The sequence below is a fragment of the Sorex araneus genome, chromosome X, assembly GCF_027595985.1.
Source record: "Sorex araneus isolate mSorAra2 chromosome X, mSorAra2.pri, whole genome shotgun sequence".
Taxonomy (NCBI): Eukaryota; Metazoa; Chordata; class Mammalia; order Eulipotyphla; family Soricidae; genus Sorex; species Sorex araneus.
The window spans coordinates 80,251,592-80,264,515 of record NC_073313.1 but is presented as its reverse complement, the minus strand read 5'-3'; the positions used below and the strand labels follow the sequence as shown (position 1 = coordinate 80,264,515).

General features: G+C 38.9%; 1 pseudogene; it reads right to left on the bottom strand.

Annotated features, from left to right (window-relative positions):
* Window positions 1–6,862: 6,862 nt before the first annotated feature.
* Window positions 6,863–7,666, bottom strand: LOC101555167 (MICOS complex subunit MIC27-like; annotated as a pseudogene).
* Between the last annotated feature and the right edge of the window lie 5,258 nt (window positions 7,667–12,924).

Sequence of the window (12,924 nt, the reverse complement as noted above, 5' to 3'; positions counted from 1 at the left end):
AGTGATTAGTGAACCCTGAAAAATTAAAATGTTGTGCCAAATAGTGATTATATAGGATAATGTAGTCCCCTAAATCTAACCATCCCAAAGCTTTTCAGACCCTTTACTGGGAATACCTGGACTTTGTGTTTATATGAATGTAGGGAATCCATGACATTGCAGTTATGGAGAATGTGGGTCAAGGAAGGGTGGTTAGCTTTATTCAGTGGCTGCTGGCATGTGCTCTACTTCCTTATCTACCCTATGTTATTGCAATAATAACAATAATTATTAATTGAACTCCTGTTCAACCCAAGTCCTCTTCGTGCCCTCTAAATGATAACCTCTAACTGGTCCTCCATAGACAGTCACCTAATTCCTTTAGCCCCATATTCTCAAGTCAGTGGGTCTGTTTGTCCCCAACTCCAATTCCTCATAACCAAATTCAACCATTTGCTCTCCTTTGTCCACTGATTGTTAGGGACCTTTTTTGTCCACTGATTGTAGCCACCAGCGTTCAGTTAATTCCAGAATCTAGCTTTGTCTTCCTGCTGCTTATGTTTCAGTCTTATGGCTGCAATACGAAACCAAACAGACAGAAAAGAAAATAGTGGCTTTCTCTCTTCTACCCTAACTGAGACATTCTGAATACATCTCTTGTCCTTTTATACACAACTCTTATCTACTAAGCAATGGAATTAGTTAAGATAGTTGACGTCTAAAAGTGTAAAAACCATGTAGTTATGGCTTTAAATCTTTAAATCTTATTAGGTCTCTATAGTGAGTGATAATTCGCATCTAACATAATCACCTATCAATCAACATTCAGATGCTGGATGTTAAATGGCATTTTAGTGATAAAGACAATGGTGAAATAGAATTTAAACCTTTCAAAGTCCAAAGAGATATGAGACAGGAATATATATATATATATATATATATATATATATATATATTCAAGTCAACAACATTCATTTCCAGGTTTTGGCCATTGTGAATAGTGCTGTGATAAACACGGGGCAGGGCAGGGGAATGTGGGGGGCAAATGTCTCTTCTGAATGGGGTCTTGGGGTGGGTGCCTAGAAGTGAATTGCTGGGCCATACGGAACCTCAACTCCTAGTTTTCTGGTAAGTGTTCATATTATTTTACAAAAAAGCTGGACCAGTTGACATTCTCATCAACAAGTGAATGAGGGCACCTTTCCCCACCAGAATTCCTCTCTCTGAAACCATCCAATCATCTCTCAAATGAATTTAGTGGACATTCTTCTTGTGTGTCAAGTGTAGCAGATCACTACACAAAAGAGTACAGTGAGTAGGACACTCCAGAGTAACCCAGGAAAACTAGTCCATCTTCATTCTTTCAAAGAATCAGCTCCTGGTTTCAGATTCTTGAAAACATGTGCTCTCTCACAACCGAATTAGGAGGAAGTAAAAAGCCTGAACAAATTGCAAGCAAGAAAATCAAAATAGTAGTTAAGAATCTCCCAAGAATAAAAGTCCTGGCCCAAATGGATTTACAGGCGAGTTTTATCAAACTTACAGAGAACTTGGCGAGCTACTGAGAGTATCCCACTCACACGGCAGAGCCTGGCAAGCTACCCATGGTGTATTAGATATGCCAAAAACAGTAACATGACGACTCACTTAGAGTGATTACTGCTGCTTGCTTGAGCAAATTGATGAACAACGGGATGACAGTGCAATGCTACAGTGCTACAGAGAAGATTTGCTGCCATTTATTTATTTTTTTGTATTTTGTGTTTATATAATTTAATAATTTATTTATTTTAAATTAGTGAATCAATGTGAGGGTACAGTTACAGATTTATACATTTTTGTGCTCATGTTTCCCCCATACAAAGTTCGATAACCCATCACTTCACCAGTGACCATTCTCTACCACCAGTAAACCCAGCACCCCTCCCACCCTCCCCAGTCCCGTCTCCCCCACCCCACACTGCCACTATGCCATTTATTTTTTAAAACAATTTATTGAATCACTGTGCGATAGTTACAAGCTTTCATGTTTGTGTTACAATCACACAATGATCAAACACCCATCCCTACACCAGTGTACATTCTCCACCACCAATATCCCCGATATACCTCCCCTTTCCCACCCTATCCTTGCCTCCATGGCAGACAATATTCACCATACTCTCTCTCTACTTTTGGGTATTATGACTTGCAACACAGACACGAAAAGGTCACCATGTTTGGTCCATTATCTACTTTTGGCACACATCTCCCATCCCGACTGATTCCTCTGGTCATCATTTTCCTAGTGATCCCTCCCCTATTCCATCTGCCTTCTTCCCTCCGCTCATGAAGCAGGCTTCCAGCTATGGGGCACTCCTCCTGGACCTTGTATCTACAGTCCTTGGGTGTCAGCCTCATGTGATGTTATTCTGTACTCCTCAATGAATGCAGTCCTTCTATTTCTGTCCCTCTCTTTCTGACTCATTTCACTTAGCATGATACTCGCCATGTCTATCCATTTATAAGCAAATTTCATGACTTCATCTCTACTAACAGTTGCATAGTATTCCATTGTGTAGATGTATCAAAGTTTCTTTAACTAGTCATCTGTTCTAGGGCACTTGGGTTGTTTCCAGATTTTGGCTATTGTGAATAGTGCTGCAATGAACATATAGGTACAGATGTCATTTCTACTGTACTTTTTTGCATCTTCGGGATATATTCCCAGAGGTGGTTTTGCCGTTTATTCTTAAGTTCTCCAAAATATCAAACCCCATCAAAATATCAAACCCCAAAAGAAATGGAGAGAAGAAATGAACAGTAACTTCCAAAAAGAGAAATACAAATGGCTCAAAGACACTTGAAAAATTGCCCTACTTTGCTAATCATCCATAGATATGTAAATCAAAACAACAATTAGATATCATCTCACACCAGAGAGATAGGCTCACATGCAAAAGAACAAGAACAAGGAAAGGTGGCATGGGTGCAGGGAGAACGCGACTCTCCTTCATTTTTGGTGGGAGTGCAGACTGGTCCAGCCTTTTTTGAGAACACTATGTGCATTCCTCAAAAACTAGAAATTGAGCTTCCATATGACCAAGCAATATCACTCATTAGAATATACCCCAGACCTCAAGAACACACAATAGAAATGTGATCTGTACTTCTATGTTTATTGCAGCACTATTCACAATAGGAGAATCTGGAAACACCTCAAATGCCCAAGAACAGACAACTGCATTATGAAACAATGGTAGAGTCCCCACACGTGCACCCCAGCCTAGCAGCCGGTCCTGAACTCATCCCAACATCTAGTGCGCTGTACATCCTGCCCCCAGCCGCTGCCCTGCAGTGCCTCCACCTTTCTCTCCCAGGTGCGTCAACTTCCCTTATCAGTGCCCCAGGCCCTTCACATGTGCCACAGCCCAGCAGCCAGACCTGAACTTGTCCTAGCATCCCACAGGCTAGCAGGGCGCATGGCCTCCTTGGAAGTGGGTGTGGCCTCTGTGACAGAGGCTGTTGCCTCCGTGGCTCCAGCTGCTCATGTGGCCGCAGTCATTCTCCCCTCTCCCAGCGCTCTGGACTCACTTTTCAATCCCCATTACCTAATTCTGTGGAGAACTCCTTGGCTATCTCACACAATATAGGCCAATAGTCCATTAGCCTATTCCAATTGCACAAAATTCTGGGGAATACAAGTCTATTCCAATTTCACTAAAATACTGGTGAACACAAGAAGATGTACAAGCCCAATATAAATGAACACATCCTCCGAACTTTCACTAGAGGCCTCACATAAGTCACAGAGTAACACCTGAGAGGAAGGAGGTATTCTAGAAGGGGTAAAAGGCAATAACCATCGACCAAGCTCATCCAGAATCCTTTCTCACAGCAGGAGGTAATAGTGCTAGTGGACTGGAATGTCCCCCCTCCACACAACCACAACAACATGAAGAAACAGCTCAAATCCCCACCTTGGGGAGAGTATGAAAAAAAGAGTCCAGAAGCCTCAACAGGGGTTAACCACAAATACGATCTCTCCAATAAAGAATCAGAGATGAAATGCTGAGGATGTTCAATGAACTCAAAGAACAATAGAGCTGACATCCAGTAAATTAAAGGAGGCACGAAAGAAACAGTGGAACAGAAAATACAGAAAGAAATTAGAGTAGAAATAAGAAAGCTACAACCAGAAGTGTCACTAATAGAAGATTCAGTAGATGAAATAATAAACACAGTAGGTGCCCTCAGCAGTAGAATAGCTACAGCTGAAGACAGAATCAGTGAGCTTGAAGATGAGCTGCAGAAAGCTTACAGGGAACAACAAACAATGGGGAAAAACCTCAAAATCATTCTAGGGTGATTCAGAGACCTAGGGGATGAATCCAAGAGGAAGAACATAAGAATCACTGGAGTACCAGAAGAACAGGGAGGCAACCACAATTAAAAAGCCACAGTTAAAGATATCATTGATGAGAAGTTCCAAGACCTGAAGAATGCAGACATACAGATCCAAGGACCCCAAAGGTGCCAGCTAAAAGAGACCCTAATAAAAAGACTCTAACACATATCATAGTCAGAATGATGGATGCCACAGATAGAGACACAATACTGCAAGAAGCAAGGTCAAAGAAGGAAATCATATACAAAGGAGCACCCATAGATTTACAGCAGACCTATCAGACAAAACCTTCCAAGCCCTAAGACAATGGTGGGATATAGTGATAAAGCACAATGAAATGAACACCTCACCAAGAATACTTTATCCGGCTAAACTCTCACACAAACTGAAAGGAATGATACACTATTTCATGGATAAACAGCAGCTCAGGAACTTCATAGACTCAAGACCAAACTTAAAAGAAGGACTAAAGGGGCTACTATAGAGAAGAAAAACCCCTACAAGACAAACAACCCCCTACAGAAAGATGGCACAAAACCCCATGACAATAATCGCTCTCAATGTAAATGGTCCAAATGCAACAATTAAGAAAGAGACACAGAGTGGCAGAATGAATTCAGAAATTGAACCCAACATTCTGCTGCCTTCAGGAACACATCTGAACAGTCGGAGAAATCACAGACTCAAAGTCAAAGGATGAAAAACAATCCTTCAAACAAAACACTCCCTAAAAAATCCAGAGTGACCTTTCTAGTATCCATCAACATAGATTTCAGGTTGAAAAAGATTAGAAGGAATAGTGAAGGCCATTTTTTATTAATCAAGGGATATGTAAAGCGGAAAAAATCATTCTTCTAAACATATACGCACCCAATGAGGAACCAGCTTAATACTTAAAACAACTGCTAACAGATTTTAAGGAGAACATTGCTAGCAACACAATAGTAGTTGAAGACTTCAGCACCGCCTTATAACCTCTGGATAGATCAACTAGATTGAAAGATCAACAAGATTAAAACTCAGCAAGGAAACACTGGCTTTGAAGGAAGAAATAGAAGAGAGAGGGCTAATAGATCTATACAAGGCATTACACACCCATAAAAAAGAATACACATTCTTTTCCAGTGCACATCAACATTTCCCAAAATAGACCACGTGCTGGGTCACAAAACATACCTCAATAGAATCAGACCACGATGCACTGAAAATAGAGGTTAATCATGCAAAGATGCAGAAAACCAAATAATACACCTGAAAATTAAACAACTCAATATTGAACAACGAGTGGGTCAGGGAAAAAAAATCAAGGAATAAATCAAGATTCCTGGTAACAAATGAGAATGACGACATGAGCTACCAGAACCCGTGACACAGCTAGAGCTGTGTTAAGGGGAAATTTTATAACTCTGCAAGCATATCTCAGGAAGGAAGAAAGGGCCCACATAAATAACTTGACCTCACAGCTCAAGACCTTAGAAAAGGACCAAAAAAATGAACCCAAAAAAGGCAGGAAGAAATAAATAATAAAACTTAGAGCAGAAATCAACGACATGGAACCCCAAAAAACAGTCCAAAAGTTCTGCCGGTAAAGTCCAAAGAACCAAGAGCTGGTTCTTTGCAAAAATAGACAAGATTGATAAACCACTATCAAGATTCACAAAGAAGGAGAGAGAGAGAAACTTAATAAATCAAATCAGAAATGAAAAGGGGGATATCACAACAGAAACCAAAGAAATTCAAAAGATCATCAGAGACTACTTTGAGAGTCTGTATGCCACGAAACAAGAGAACATAGAAGAAATGGATATATTCCTGAATTCCTATAACCTACCAAGCCTGAATCAAGAAGATTTGGAATACCTGAATAGACCTATTACTATCAAGAAAATTGAAACTGTAATCAAAATTCTTCCCAAAAACAAAAGCCCAGGTCCAGATGGATTCACTAGCGATTTCTTCTAAACATTTAAAGAGGGCCTATTGCCAGTTCTTTTCAAGCTTTTCTTTTTCTTTCAAGAGACACAAAATGGAGATATTTTATTCTACCACTGAATCATGAAAAGGGCACATATGTCAGCAAATGCATCCTTCTACTATATGCCCAGATGTCTTCAAATTTAGGTAACATTACTCTAGAAAATCGAAAGAAATACAAACACACACATACATTTATATGTGTATATGTCTACATATATATGTATATACATAATTCAGGCTCATTGGTGTAAAATGTATTTACTATTTTTAAATACCCTTAAAAGCCATCAACTCTATCTTGCACTTCTTCCTCTACCCTTATCATAATTTAATGTGTTTAGATTTTATTCAGTTTGTTTTTTAGTCACTCATGTAATTAGTCACACATACTACATAGTATTAGAAGATGCAAAGGAATATTTGGTTTAAATTATACTATTCATGACAGCTACCCGCTACATGATTTTTTCATCAGTATTTGCAACTTCACACATCTTGTGGTTTTCTATGCAGACTATTTCAGATTCTTGTGCTGTACATATCTACATCTTCTGGAGAGGACTGCCCATAATCCATGAACTTGGGGTCAGGCACGAACTTTGCAGCACCTAACGTGGATTCTGATTTGGTCTTGGTCTCCGTGCTGAGTTCTGCCGGTAGAGGTTTTGAGTGTTTCAGATCATGAGTTGGTTTAGCAAATATTTCTGTTTCAATAATGCTTTCTAGCTTGGTTTTGGCTTTAGGTTCAAGAAGAGACTCATTGGTGTATTTTTTGCCCACATTGATTGAACTGCTTCATAAATTTGCTGGCTTGTAGCATATGCTCTTTTTCCAGTTACCTTTGCAATTATTACTGACTGAATTGGGTAACAAATAGTTGCTCCTAAAGTGGCCAGTCCAAGTGGGTAAGCAATTTTCTTAAACTTAGAACCTTTTCTTGCCAAAACTAAGTCCGCCAATCTTGACACTGTAATCACTCCAATTTTAGAAGGAAATATTGAGGTGGATTCTTCAGATATTCATATGCATCTTTTCCAAATTGTGCTGCATCTAGTATCCGATTTTTCACAAAGATATATACACCCTTGCACCAACCTTATAACAACCAGTTGTAGAATGGATGGATGTAAAGCCCATTTGTAAATGACCAGACTGTTCCTGAACATACTTGTACCGAAGAGGTGGTGCAGTATATATGGGAAACTGCTCTGGTTTCACTAGCTGCATTTTTAGTTCATCTTCTTTAGTTGCATATACAACTATAGATGTGCATATTAGACTTGCAGGAATGGTTGTTAGCTTTCCCATCTTAGCAGCTGCCATATCTGCAATCATCTCCTCTCAAAGGGCTCTTTTCAAGCTTTCCCTGGAAATTGAGGAAACAGAAACACTTCCAAACAGTTTCTATGAGGCACTTATCACCTTAATAACAAAAGAAAACAAAGACACCACAAGAAAAGAAAATTACAGGCCAATATCTCTGATAAACACGGATGCGAAGGTCCTCAACAAAATATTAGCAAATAGAATCCAACAACTCATCAAAAAGATCATACACTACGACCAAGTGGGATTCATCCCGAAGATTCAAGTATAGTTTAACATTCAGAAGTCAACCAACATAATCCATCATATCAATAAAAGAAAAGGTAAAAACCATATGATCATATCAATAGATGCATAGAAAGCATTTGACAAGATCCAACATCCGTCCATGATCAAAACTCTCAACAAAATGGGTTTTGGTGGAACTTTCTTCAAGATAGTCAAAGTCATTTACCACAAACCTATGGCAAGCCTTATCCTCAACGGGGAAAAACTAAGAGCTTTCCCTCTCATATCAGGGACAAAACGGGTATAGGTGAGACTTTCCTCAATATAGTCAAGCCATCTACCACAAATCTATGGCAAGCATTATCCTCAATGGGGAAAAACTAAGAGCTTTCCCTCTTATATCCCTCTTATATCAGGGACAAGACAAGGATGCCCACTATAACCACTTCTTTTCAATATAGTACTGGAAGTACTTGCAATAGCAGTTAGGCAAGAAAAAGATATTAATGGCATCCAGATAGGAAAGGAAGAAATCTAGCTCTCACTATTCGCAGATGATATGATACTATATTTAAAGAACCCCAAAGCCTCTAACAAAAAACTCATAGAAACAATAGACCTGTATAGTAAACTCGCAGTCTATAAAATCAATACCCAAAACCCCATGGCTTTCCTATACGCAAATAATGAGATAGAAGAAAGTGACATGAGAAAAGCAATACCTTTCACAATCACACCTCTCGGAATCAGCTTAACTAAGGAGGTAAAGGAACTGTACATAGGAAACTACAAAGTGCTACTTCACGAAATAAAAGAGGACATGAGGAAATGGAAATACATACCCTGCTCATACATTTGGAGAACTAACATTGTCAAAATGGCAATACTCCTCAAATATTATATAGATTCAATGTGATCCCTGTAAGGATACCCATGAAATTCTTCAAAAAAGTGGATCAAACACTCCTGAAATTCATATGGAACAACAAACCCCCACGATTAGCTAAAGCAATTCTTGGGGAAAAGAAGATGGGAGGCATCACCTTCCACAATCTCAAACTCTACTACAAAGCGATAGTAATTAAAACAGCATGGTACTGGAACAAAGGCAGAGCAGTACACCAATGGAACAGGGTTGAATATCCTTACACGCACACTCAAATATATGATCATCTAATTTTTAATAAGGGAGCAAGAATTGTGAAGCGGAGCATGGAAACCTCTTTAAGAAATGGTGCTGGCACACCCAAAAAGAGAGAGTGAGCAAATGGGAATGCCCTGCCACAGAGGCAGGGTGGGGTGAAGGGGACAGGGTGGAGGTGGTGGGAGGGATGCTGGGACCATTGGTGGTGGAAAATGGGCACTGGTGGAGGGATGGGCACGCGATTATTATATGACTGAAACGTAAGCATGAATACCTGTAAGTGTAACTTTGTCTCATGGTGATTCACTAATAAAATTAAATAAAATTTAAAAAATTTAAAAACAAGAAATGGTGCTGGCAAAACTGGACAACTACATGCAGAAAAAAATATCTCACTGTTTCTTTTGAGGTACAGAAGCTTTTTAGTTTAAGATAGTCCCATTTATTTATCTCTGTTTTCACTTGCTTGGCCAGTGGCGTGTCATCTTTGAAGATACCATTGGCTTCAGTGTCGTGGAGGGTTTTGCCGACCTTGTCTTCAATGTACCTTATGTATTCTGGTCTGATGTTGAGGTCTTTAATCCATTTTGATCTGACTTTTGTGCATGGTGTTAGGTAGAGGTCTGAGCTCATATTTTTGCATGCAGCTGTCCAGTTTTGCCAGCACCATGTATTAAAGAGGCTTTCCTTGCTTCACGTTATATTTCTTGCTTCCTTATCAAATATTAGATGATCATATATTTTCGTGTTTATGTAAGGATATTCAAAACTATTCCATTGGTCTGAGCATCTGTCTTTGTTCTAATACCTGCTATTTTAATTATTACCGCTTTGTAGTACAGTTTGAGGTTGGAGAAGGTGATGACTCCCATCTTTTCTCCCTCAAGAATTGCTTTAGCTATTCGTGGGGCTTATTGTTCCATATGAAATTCAGGAATACTTGATCAATTTCTTTGAAAAATGTCATGGGTATTCTTATAAGGTTTACATTGAATCTGTATAATGCTTTGGGAAGTATTACCCTTTTGACAATGTTAATTCTCCCAATCCATGAACAGGGATGTGTTTCCGTTTCTTCGCGTCCTCCTTTATTTCTTGAAGTAGCATTTCGATTTTTCTTTTACAGGTCCTGTGCTTCCTCAGTTAAGCTGATTACGAGGTACTTGATTTTCTGAGGCACGATTGTGAATGGGATTGTTTTTTCAAATCACTTTTTTCTCTCATTATTTGCATATAGGAAAACCATGGACTTTTGGGTACTGGTTTTATAGACTGCAACCTTGCTATACAAGTCTATTTTTCTAGGAGCTTCTTCATATAGTCTTCAGGGTTCTTTAAGTATAGTATCATGTCATCTGAAAATGGTGAGATCTTGACTTCTTCCTTTCCTATCTGGATGCCCTTAATATATTTTTTCTTCCCTAACTTCTATGGCAAGTACTTCCAGTATTGTATTGAACAGAAGTGTTTAGAGTGCACATCCTTTTCTTGTCCCTGATATTAGAGGGAAGACTTTTAGTTTTTTCTCCATGGAAAATAATGCTTCCTATGGGCTTGTGGTGGACGGCTTTAACTATATTGAGGAAATTTCCTTCAATTCCCATTTTGTTGAGGTTTTGATCATAAACAGGTGCTGGATCTTGTCACATGCTTTCTGTGTGTCTATTGATATAATCATATGGTTTTTATATTTTCTTTTATTGATATGATGGATTACGTTGACTGACTTGTGAATGTTAAACCATTCTTGTATCCCCAGGATGAATCCCAATTGGTCATGGTGTATGATCTTTTTGATGAGTCGTTGGATTCTATTTGCTAATATTTTGTTGAGGATCTTTGCGTCTGTGTTCCTCAGGGATATCGGCTTGTAATTTCCTTTTTTGGGGTGGCTGTCTCTGCTTTTGGTATTAGGATGATGTGTGTCTCATAGAAACTGTTTGGGAGTGGTTTTGTTTCTTAAATTTCCTAGAAAATCTTTAAAAGCACCAGCAATAGGTCCTCTTTAAGTGTTTGAAAGAATTCACTAGTGAATCCCTCTGGACCTGAGCTTTTGTTTGGGGGAAGAGTTTTGACTGCTGTTTTAATTTCCTTGATAGGGATAGGTGTATTCAGGTATTCAAAATCTGCTTGGTTCAGCCTTGGGAGATTATAGGAATACAGGAAGTTATCCATTTCTTCTATGTTATCTTATTTCGTGGCATACAGTATATAAAAGTAATCTCTGATGCTCTTTTGAATTTCTTTGGTTTCTGTTGTGATGCCCCCGTTTTCATTTCTGATTCAGTTTATTAGGGTTCTCTCTCACTTTCCCTATGAGTGTTGCTAGTAGTTTATCAATTTTGTTTATTTTTCAAAGAACCAGCTCTTGATTTCATTGATACTTTGGATTAGTTTTGGGGAATCCAGTTCGTTGATTTCTGCTCTAAGTTTTATTATTTCTTTCCTCCTGCCTGCTTTGGGCTTATTTCCTTTGTCATTTTCTAAGATCTTAAGCTGTGAAGTTAAGTTAGTTAAGTGGGCCCTTTCTGCCTTCCTGATAAACTCTTGCAGAGCAATAAATTTTCCCCTAAACAGTACTTTAACTGTGTTCCATAAGTTCTGGTAGGTCTTGTTTTCATTCTCATTTGTTTCCAGGAATCTTTTGATTTCTTCCTTGATTTCCTGTCTGACTCACTCGTTTTTCAACATTGAGCTGTATTATTTCCAGGTGTTTGATTTGATTCTCCATTTCTATGTGTGATTTTTATTTTCTGTGCATCATGGTCTGAAAAGATAGTTGATACAATTTCTATCTTCCTGATTCTGTATAGGTATGCATTGCGGCACAGCATATGATCCATCTTGGAAAATGTTTCATGTTCACTGGAAAAGACTGTGCATTTGGTTTTTGGGGGATGAAAATTTCTGTAATCATCTATTACCCCTCTCTTCCATTTCTTCCTTCAGAGCCAGTACTTCCTTGCTGAGTTTTAGTTTTTTTGATCTATCAAGAGGTGAGAAGGTGGTGTTGAAGTTTCCGACTACTATTGTGTTCTACCAATGTCCTCCTTGAAGTCTATTAGCAGCTGTTTTAAGTATTTTGCGGGATCCTCATTGAGTGTGTATATGCTTAGAAGTGTGATATTTTTCTTCTGTAAATATCCCTTGATTATAAAAAATGGCCTTCACTGTCCCTTCTAATCTTTTTCAGCCTGAAATCTATGTTGTCAGATACTAGTATGGCCACCCAGGATTTTTGAGGGAATTGTTTGCTTGAAGGATTGTTTTTAATCCTTTGATTTTGAGTCGGTGTTTGTTCTGACTGTTCAGATGTGTTTCTTGTAGGCATCAGACCGTTGGATTCAGTTTTCTAAACCCTTTTGTCACTTTGTGTCTCTTAATTGGTGCATTTTGACCAATGACATTGAGAAAGCTTGTTGTCCTGGAGGTTTGTGCCATCTTTCTGTAGAGGTTTGTTGTGCTTGTGGGGTTTGTCTTTTCTTACAATACCTCCTTCAGTCCTTCTTTTAAGATTGGTTTTGAGTACTATGAAGTTCCTGAGCTGTTGTTTATCCATGAAGCAGTATATTGTTCCTTCGATCCTGAGTGAGAGTCTAGCCAGATAAAGTATTCTTGATGAGGTGTTCATTTCATTAAGTTTTTTTACTATATCCAGATATATGTAGAATATTTGTGATCTTATGCTTGGCAATGGTGTTAAACATGACATACAAAAATCAAAATTATCGCCTACTCCAGATGGAATCCCGGTGACCAAGAGCTTCCACAAACAAAACCCGGTATGTGGATTCCAGGACTAAATCTCCAGGCCGCATGGTGGCAGAGGACCCAGCCTGTCCCTCCAAGGATCTCTGCCTGCTCAGCAGACTGGCTGTTATGC